We start from the raw sequence: 10,669 nt of genomic DNA on the forward strand, positions 1-10,669 counted from the left end.
TACCCAACACCTCTTCACCCCGTTTTTCTACAAAAGCCCAATAGGAAACTGAAATCACAATTGTCTTACCTTTTTATATTTCTTTTTAAATCAGGTTTTCGTCATCCTAAATTACCCGAAATTATTTAGATCATTTAGCTCCAGAATTATCAAAGAAAAGGGGGTGAGTTAACATGTCAGTGCTGACTGGATAAAAAAAAAAAAAAGGAAAATCCATATTATGCCGACTTAAAAATCACAGACGTAGTTCAAAGTGCTTCATAAGGAAGAATAACTAAAATCAACAAAACCACCCAAGACATAAAGACTATTTCAAAATGCAAAAAATTACATAAACCATAAATACAGGATGACAAAAAAGGGACGTTGATACCTAAAAGAATGCTCATCCAAATGAAAAGGTTTTTGCTTTTTCCATGTATTGACAGAAAGTTCCTGGCACATCCTGATTGTCAGGTTTGGAGAACAGGAAAGGGCTTCAGCAGCTTACAGGAACATTTAACATTCAATTATTTTAAAATGCAGGTTTGGTGCATCATTTGGTTAAAATAACACAAATTAATGTCAATCAGACGGAACAGATACACATGACAACCACGAAGACTAATGGGTACAGAATATTGAGTGAGTTATTAACTACAGTCAAAAAAGATCACTCTAAATATTATTAATATCCTGCTTTATTAGTATATTCACATTGGTCACATTTTGTTATCAACAATAAAACAGAGCTGTATCTTTGCTGAGTGCACTGGATCACATTCGTGACGCACAAAACTCATTCCTGACCTTTTGGTGTTTAACCAGCTTCACAAGTCACAGTCTCGAAGTTTCAAAAGTCTGATCGTTAAACTCCAAATAAAGTTACTTTGAATTAAACTGCACAGGTTTCATTGGTGAAGGGGCGAGGCCCCTGGCTGGATCATTTATGTTTCCTGGGAAAATAATCCACTGATATATGCACAAGCACTTTCTCTGTTCCACACTCAGAACCCTGCGGTGTAAATCTCCTTTGTGTGGCTTTAATAAAAACTTCAACTCCACAGTTTCAAGTGGTGAAAACAATCACTCTCATTATGGAAAACTGTGTTTTGTAAATGAAGGTTGTATCGTTCAATTGAAGAGTTTCACCGAAACTAAAGACATTTCCATCCTATGCACGTCACTGTTTATAGACGGCTTTCAAAAACAGCTGGATTTCGAAAGGTGCACAGTTGTGTAACGTTTCACACTCCCGCTGCCCTGTTATCCGGTGCTTTTCCAGACTTCACACACCTCACTTAAATCAAAGGCGACAGCCTATAATAATCTCTAATGCACCGGTAATGAAATGCCTTGCAAAGTGAAGGGAGGGGAGCTTCTTTCTTAACCGCTGCAGCAGAGTTTAGCTTCTCTGTGCGGCTGACTCTCCAGATATATCGAGCTGTCTGAAGTGAAACGTGAATGAGTAGCAGCACATCAACAGGATGAATTATCGACTGCATTCTTTTATTGGTTTCCACATGCGGTCGCCATGATGGAATGAATCAAGCACGTCTCGGAAAGAGGAAAGAAAACCTCCCTCGAGCAGGATCATATGATCCTCCGACTATAGTCTACTGAGAATAACAATTTGTCTGTGTGAGAGATATAGATGCTTTTCTCAGCGCAAAATCCAAATATCTTGTTTTTTTAAAGAGACAGAATTACTTACTGCAATGCAGAGTTTAGAATCTTCACAAATATGTTTTTCTTCTTGTTTGGTGTTTGAGATTCACTGTAAAATGTAATTGATTGATGTTTTTTGTTGATCTGCTAAAAGGCCCAAAACTCACTTTCAGGATATTTAATCAATTTGAGGGATTTTTGATCACAAAAGAAATTTGAACCATGGGAACTCTTCAAATATCAAGTATACATATTTTTAAGAAAGGACCTCACGGAGAAGAGCATTAAATGAGCATCATCAATCAGCAGTGATATGTGGCAAAATGTTCCTGTTATATTATAAGCACATGGACAGTTTCGAATATTCACATTATACATTTGTAATTATAATTCATTTGTGAAAACAGGTATGATGAAGGCTGCAGAACTGATAACACGAGAAACGGGAGTCTGAAGAGTAACATTTTATAAGACAGCATTTCAGACCTTTCAGCAGATTTAAAAAGCTCAAAGCTTAAAGTCATTTGATTCATGTTATGGATGCAAGACAATCCACAGAGAAACAATGTTTTATGGGCATTTTGCTATATTTAGTATGAGCATGTCATTGAATATTACAGTTTAAATTACAATTACTTATCTTCCAAAGCTTCAAGTTGTTTGTGTTCCATGATAAGATATTTTCTTAATGTAAACTTTATAATGGTCTTGATCCCTTTGAACGGAGGGAAATCATTTGGAGTTTTTGTTATTCATAGTTTATTATGCTTTTTTTATTATTATTCCTCCGGCCCACTCGTGATCCAATTTCACTGTTTTTATCCACTGAAATAAATAGAATTTTACACTCCTGCTCTGAACACTTCTGAAGTACTTACTATTAAATAGAAGTATGTACAATGTAACAAGTAATGTTTTAAATGTGAATTGAGCTGCAACAGTGGCTGTCTGCTGTCACTTTTTCAGACAGTGCTGTGATGTGGCTTCTTGGATATTAAGGAATATTTCAATAAATAACATAACACGTTTATAGTAATGTATTTTAATAGAAAATTACAATTGTAGCATAATAGTGCCAGCATGAGAGTATTTGGCAGTGTTGAGACACTTTTATTATTGTTAAGGTTTAATATATTTAATCCACACTAACAGGGGGCCAAATGGGACGGAGCACTTCGACCATGAGGATTAGTAGGGGTTTATTGCAGTGAAAAGGGGTGTATGGTTGCTATTATTTTATTCGTTTATTCATTTTTTTTAACCTTTATATGAACCCAGTAATATAGTGATTTGATGTCATTTCAATTGATAGATTTATTTCAGTGCATCATTGTACCATTACCTGGAAAGCCAATGATTTATTAATGACTAATCTTTGGCTTGCGGGCTACTAGTTGCTAGTCTAGAGTATATTCTAATGAGGGGGAAATAGATTTTATTTCATCTTGAAACACGTGGAGGGGTTTTTGATCCCATATGGGTTTTTTTACGCTCACTTTCAATGTGGTGAACCTGGCTTATTGAGGTTTTCTGCTCTTACATCATACTTGCATTGGTGACTCACAATACAGACACGTTGGCACACTAAACTTTCAAAGGAAATACCCCCGGGGATTTTCTGGACTGACTTCATCAATGAGTTTCCTTGACATGAATGACAGTGTGTCAGTATGGCTCACAATCACTTTACAGTACTTGTGGTTTTCAGCCCAAAGTATTGAAATATGACCATCCTGCTGCCAGTCGTGCAATTGTGTAATACTTTTGCCCCAACTTCCTCTTAAACGAATCACACCGAGTAGAAAGCGTTTGTGGAACTTCTGAAAAGAAGCCTCATCGTAGTTTGTTCCGGTTTTATTGTGCCCTTCATGCGAGTGTGAGTTTCTGTTTTTGGTTTGCCGACTTCTCAGTTAACTGATGATGCAGAGGCAAAGCTTTCATGTAATCTGCAGGTTTAATCAAGTTCTGGTTTCACACTGGATGTCCTTCCCCACCCGGCCCTCGGTGGAATTCTAGCTCATTTCACATATACGTCAATTCGTTCTTGTAAAGTATTTCATTTGAAAATCATTGCTAAGGAAACTCGTTTTCAGCCAGGAAAGCAGAGGCATTAGTGGTTAAATGAGGTGGGTAGATTGCCGCAGTTCAGCTCATACATGCACACGCCGTCAGTTCACAACCTGCAGCAGATGCCATGTCTGAGCAGCACTGCTGCACCTGTGGGGGGGTTTTTCAACCCATATTTCATGTTCATGGAAGATCATGAAATCTGCAGTAGATCAAATCTATCAAGTGATTCATATGTGTTACTGATCTGTGATTAAAGTTGAATTCAAACACACACTTTCACCCAGAGTTGAATTCCTTCATACAGTACATTTTCAGAGATAACAGAAATCAGTCGGTTTATTTATACAACATGTTTTCTCACTATAACAGGTTATAACAGACATTTGGATGGATGGATTTATGGAGTTTGGCTATTACTGCAGCTTGTTCCACTGTATGGTTTCTGAAACTTTTGATAACAATCTTCTACTTAGTCTACTGAAGTGTTGCAATGATGCAGTTAAAGTAATGAATCTCTCTTTTGCAATGCAACAGAAATCCATCACTCAACATTAAATGATGAAACATTTAATTAGTTGCCTCACATTGCTTTGCTGTTGCGCCGTCCTGTATCACCACTGGCTGCTTTCAATGAGTCTGTGGGAGCGAGAATAAAATGAAAGAGCCATTGTGTGCTTTAGCACTGATGGGAACTCCAATGTGCTAGTGTAGATCAACCCAAAGAACAAAGTGATTTTTATGCTGTAATAGGGACGAGCGCTTCATGACTGAAAAGAGCACAGTCATGTGAATTCATCTGAGAGTTGTACCAGTTTCCTTTGGAAAAAGCCTGTTCACTTTGCCTAGAAAAGAAGCTCAGCGTGGATCACTGAGCATCGATTTATTGTAATAATACAAACCATACGGCTCCAAAAAGGGAAATCTATCTGTAAGTATTCAGATTTGAAATCTTTTCTCCTACACTCTTGCTACTTTTATAAATGACTTATTTGTTAATAGCGTGTCAGCTCGGATGTTGCCTTCGTGGTTTGAATCTGCGGTCACATTCAGCTCAATTTCATCACCAGCAGGCCGGACCGGTTCAATGTTGCTATAATAATCTTTACATTCAAAATTTAAAGTTTTTCTTCGTTGTAGGACAGTATACTATATATGTGATGGAAATGTCTATATTCTTGCTAAACTAAACAATTAGTCAAGATAAAGCCAATAATAAAGCCAATTTTAATGAAACCTTCTGTTGCAAAATACAGTAAAATATCCCAAAACCTTCTCCTGTTGCTATTGCATTATGCAGTATGGCTTTGAGGCTAGGTTGCTTGCAGTGAGGTAGCTGCAGCTTTCATGACAGCATCACTGATATCTGGTTGTGTTGTGTTGTGTCTGAATTTGTTTACAAAAATATATATATATATATATATATATATATATATACTATCCATTATTTTGGATAAATTTTAATGTGAAATATTATCAAAGTCGTTGTCAGCATTATTTTCTCAGTCAGAAGTTCCAGGAGTTTGCACGTTTCCCCCAGCATAGATTTTCTCAAGCGACTCCAGCTTCCTCATTGTCCCAAAACATTTTTGATGTAATCTGTGACTGTAACTTGCCTGTTGATGTAAGTGTGAGTGAGTGTTGTCGTCTGTGTCCCTGTGTTTGCCTCGTGTTGAACTAACGATCTGCGCAGGGTGTAGCCCGTCTGCGTCCATAATCTCCATGGGATCAGCTCCAGTCCCACCACCACACTGAGCTCCTCCACAAACAGGCTAAAACTAGGCACTTATCATGTGAACATACCGAGGTCATCGGCCACAACAACATAAAAGTCAATTTCGCAACCTACAAACACGACTCCGACACCAAGCAAATGAATCATCAAATACAGAAAGTCTTGTTTCAACAATCTAGCTTGCCACATTTCAGATGCTGGCGCTCTGCGACTTTGCGCCTCGCAAACAACTTACACAGATTCGACAGATATAGTGGTGTGTAATTGTTTGAGGAGATGCCTAAATATAGGCCTGCTTAAAGAGCAAGTCAAACATATTACGCAATGAATATTCTGCAGCCTTAAAGTAGTTTTGTTCTCATTTTAATCAGTCGGAAATATTGACTTATTTCAGGAATAGTTTCAATCAAGGAAAGTTCAACATTGATGTCATATAAATGAAATATAAAACTTCAAAGTGCTCAAAAGCCTTCTTTACAGGGAACTATGAGCCATGAAGTGAAGGACATCCAATACTGTAGAAATATCTCAGAACTTTTCAAACGTGTACTGAAAAGCATATTCCTGTAACGTTTAGTGACCCTTTAATGCCTCTGTATTTACTAAAACTAAAAACCTGTTGCACAAATGCATTAAATCATTGCCAAACACCATAAAGAAAGCTAACGGCACTCATTTGGTAGGCTTCTGTTCATTTAACGCTGTTGATTCCCGGCGTGTTCATAGTCAAGATTGTCCATCACATTAACACTGATACAAAAATGAATTCACCTATCAGACAGATGTGGACACAGTTTAAAGTGTGAAAGCAAATGGCTAATTGTTTTGACACCAGTGCGCCGTGTGTCAGCGAGCCCCCACATCCTTACTCACACCGTCTCTCCTTCCTCTCTGCGACCCAGCAGCTGTGACTCCCTTCACATCCCGCTCTTGTTGGATTACTGGAGTCTGCGACTGCCTCAGAGCGGTCACATGGCAGTCAAGTGATCGAGCTCAGGTTACTTTGTGCTATTGATGTCTACATTTCCATATCAGTGCACCCAAACACACCAGAAGCCGCACAAATGCCGAACTGTCTTTGCAAATATACTCTCTGGCCCGAACTTTAGTGTCTTTGTCCGTGCACACAGTGAGAGCTTGTACAGTCAAAAAGCATGACCCGGTAAATAAACAGACATTGTTTAAATGGAATCACCACATATTAATAAACAATATGGACAAATGTCCACCTGTAATGTGGATGAAAAAAAAGAAACGACTTTATTTCAACTGGAAAAAAAAACCCAAAGGGTTTGAACATGTAATACATAATACAGAAGTAGCAACCAAATTCTATACATAATATAGTTGTTATATATTTGAAGATTGAACCAGAAAGATAGACCGAGAGAGGGTGCAGGCTACATCAGGCTCAGAATATCACATGAAACACAACCATTAAGCACCCTTCCGAATACCCTACATGATTTATGATCTCACACACATTCATGCGTCTGCCTGTCCGCCTTCCACATAGTTAGCCATGCATATGTGGACCGAGGCCGGATATATCCAGCTGGTATTGATGATGGGAAGAGGACGTCAGATGAATAAATCAAGATGCACCGATGAAGTTGAATGAAGAGTATAAATAGAACGATGCGGCCTGCACAACAACAGTGCAAACAGTATAAAGCTGTGTGCACACTTCTTTCGCAATACCAAAAGAAAGGGGTATTTTATTCATCTTGAGGCAGACTGGGGTCCCAGGGATCTGAGCGGAGTCTTGACAGGCCATCACATGGCTAACACAGACCGCAAACCCACCTACCACATGTTCACACAATACAATGCCACTCATACGATCAATTCAGAGATACCATGTGACCATCTCTTTGGATTACATGAAGTAGCCACAAACTTCAACCAGAAAAAAAGACCAGTTTGGCCAATAAGCCATTGTACCACCTGACCACTCTAACCACTTGTCCTCTACAGTGAGAAAAAATCTGCATACACACACATTCAGTGCATCAGGTAATGTGAAAATAAATAAATAAATAAGGGCTTATGATCATTTTGTTTGGATGTTTAATGTTTAGATTCTCCTGCAAAGTGTTCAACTCATTGCGACGTAAAGCCTTGTTCAATCATTATCCCTGCTCTTTGTTGTATTTCTCCAGGTTAAAACTTTGCTCCTTCATGACATTACTCCATAGTAACATCTAAACCAAAACACACCAGGTAGAGTTTAGGAAAATCATTTAGGAAACAGAGAGTATGTTAGGTTACAACTAAGGTTTATTCACACTGGACCTTTGTACTTTGGAAGTTTCAAATGTTTTCAGCAAATGAATGTGTGGCTAACAACGGGTAAAGAGAAAAAAAAAATGTGATCTCCTTTGATTAAAAGAAGTTTCAGAACAATATTTTTTAAAAAAACTCTTCCGTACGGCTGAACTCCCCTGCACATAAAGTATTTAGCTGAGGTGTGTCTGAAATGTGTGTGGGCAGGTAGAATTAGTTTTTCATGAGGCATGCAGAGTATTTATGGCTATTCCTGAAATGAACATGTAAATGTCAACCTGTGGTTTTGAGATGAACCGTTCTTAACAACGCAAAAGGTGCTTCAGGTTTTACCGCCGATGTCTGTAATGTAACATCTGAGAGAGTGAAACTGAAAAAAAAATCTAATTACACACAGTGAATGCTGCTCAATGACAGTGTCTCAATTGCCTCAACATACATGGAATACAGATATTTTGCGCTGATGCTTCAACGTAGTCATGGGATGTATCTGGCTGTATAAGCAGGAAATATTATCCTTCCTGTCATTAAAAGACTGTGCAACAACAAACTGTTTGTGAAATCTGAGGGTGGCTGTTCAGTTTTATCTGTTCAATCAGAGTCAAATGTTCCACCAGAGCGATCTCTCCATTGGTTGATGTCCAGAACTTCTTGTTGTCGTCTTTTTGTATATGTATGTAGTTTCTGTTCCTCACGTTCATGATAAATGCATGTCAGTCTTCTTTAGAAAAAGAAAAGAAAAAAAAAAAGAAGCTGCATTTATTCCTTCAGAGCATACTGTTGCACTCACATTAATAATTAGCATGCAAGAGATGATTGCCACTCACAAGGGGAAGGCCAGACATCAACCACTTGTTCATTAACAGCTTTGTACACGGCCCCGTACTTCACTATTTAACACTGTGGACGGCTCACGGAGGACGCTGAGGCCACTGAAGGGGTCCTGCAGCCCGACAGGGGAACTGCAGGTCAGTGCACATAGGGATTACTGTCAACCTCAGTATGTGTATGATTCAGTGTTTGCCTCCCTTCTTGGCTCATAATGGTTGAAATGTTTTCAAGCTTGCATTATTGGAATGAGTGACTCAGAGCAGTAATCCTCATTACGGTCTGAGCAGAGGACCCTATTGAAACCCTAGGGTTTCTTCTTCTTCTTCTTCTTCTTCTTCTTCTTCTTCTTCTTCTTCTTTCTTCTTTCTTCTTTCTTCTTTCTTCTTTCTTCTTTCTTCTTTCTTCTTTCTTCTTCTTTCTTCTTCTTTCTTCTTCTTTCTTCATTTTTGAGGGCCGAAACATACATAACTTTTTGTGAATCTTTGCATACTCATCAGGCCTGGCAAAAAATTTGATGATTTGGAGGAATCACACATGTGAATGGCTCAACGGGGCCACCTGCAAAATTGGAAAAGCCAGAACCACATTTCAACCAGAGCTACCAAAATTGGTACACATCTGTAACATCCCAAGACACACAAAAAAGGTTTCTTACACACATACCAAAAACTCAACAGGAAGTTTGCTATTTTGAAATATATATTAGATTTTCACCCATTTTGGACCAAATTGAATTTTCTGGAGCGAACTAGTCCGAGGGGGTAATTCCAATTCACCTGGAAATTGGCATGGTGATAGAAAAGGGTTTGGTGAGAAAGGACAATGAGTGCATGGCAATGACCAAGCACACCATGGAACAGGAAGTACAATGTAAATAGCCTGAACATGGCCCTCAACCAGCAAGTTCTTCGTGGCACTTTGTGTGTTATTGTGACGTTTACCTATATGCCAGAGTTTTGTATCTGTCGGTGACTTAGCTTTCCCGGCTCGTAAAACAGTTTGGCTGACTTTTCAGTCCATGTTAACACTGTGGCAGTACAACACATAGAGAGAGCAGTACACCGACTGACATTCTTGGTCGGAGTCCCGGAAGTAGCGAGGACCCGTTCAAGGCTGCTTGCAGCTTTAATTTAGGGGCGAGCCTGGGCGGAGCTGGGGGAAACCCTATTCTAATGCAAGGCATTATATTATTTATTATTATTTTACTCCTCTTTTACATGCTCTACATGCCACAATGGGCCTAAAACTTTATAATGCGTAATCAAAGCAATCAGATGACTGATCAAATCCATATGCCATTATCCATACACAGACATAGCTTCACCTGCTGGCATCAGGAAATACCATGTTTTACATTTTTATGTGTTATTATTAACTATTTGACTGTGTTAGCCCTATATCTAGTGTTGTGAGTGTAAAATATGTAGGTGATGACTCACGGTGAAAATTGGCACTTTTCGTCGAAGGCCATGTTCGTAGCGGCCCTCTGAACTTTGATGTGTCAGGTCTGACAGACACACAGGTCCTGCAGTGAGCTGCAAGCCCACACTGGTGCCCTGCTGAGAAATCTGACACAGGGTCATTAACATAGCATCTGTGACTTGAGGTTTTGCTTCGGGGATGGGGAGTGGGGGACCTCTGCTGTATTAGAAATTTGATATTTCTGGCACTTTCTTGTCAACATTTCCATCGCACTCTGACGTGCACAAAACCTTGACATGCACCACGTTCCAACGTGTGTTGGTGTGTGAGGACCCGTTCAACGCTGCTTGCAGCTTTAATTTGCCTTTTGTTTTCTGATCGCTTACCTACTTACCGAAACGATGCTTGACTTGCTTCCCTTCTAAAATTTGAGGTTTTCACAGGAGTTAATAAAAGCTGTCTCACATTTGTGTGGCTCCGAGTCAATCAGATGATCAAATATATTACTGGCATCATGGGAAAAAAATGGTTTTGGTACGAGCTACTACATTACTTTCCCACCTGGTTTCATCTTTTACTGCAATTGTTTTAGAGGCGTAAACATTCTTCTGATTAAAAACATCACCTTCCTTTAGATGTCTCCAATGAGCTATATCAGTTTCACCTGGATCTCATTATCCT

Source organism: Lipophrys pholis, assembly GCF_963383615.2.
Source record: "Lipophrys pholis genome assembly, chromosome: 1".
NCBI lineage: Eukaryota > Metazoa > Chordata > Actinopteri > Blenniiformes > Blenniidae > Lipophrys > Lipophrys pholis.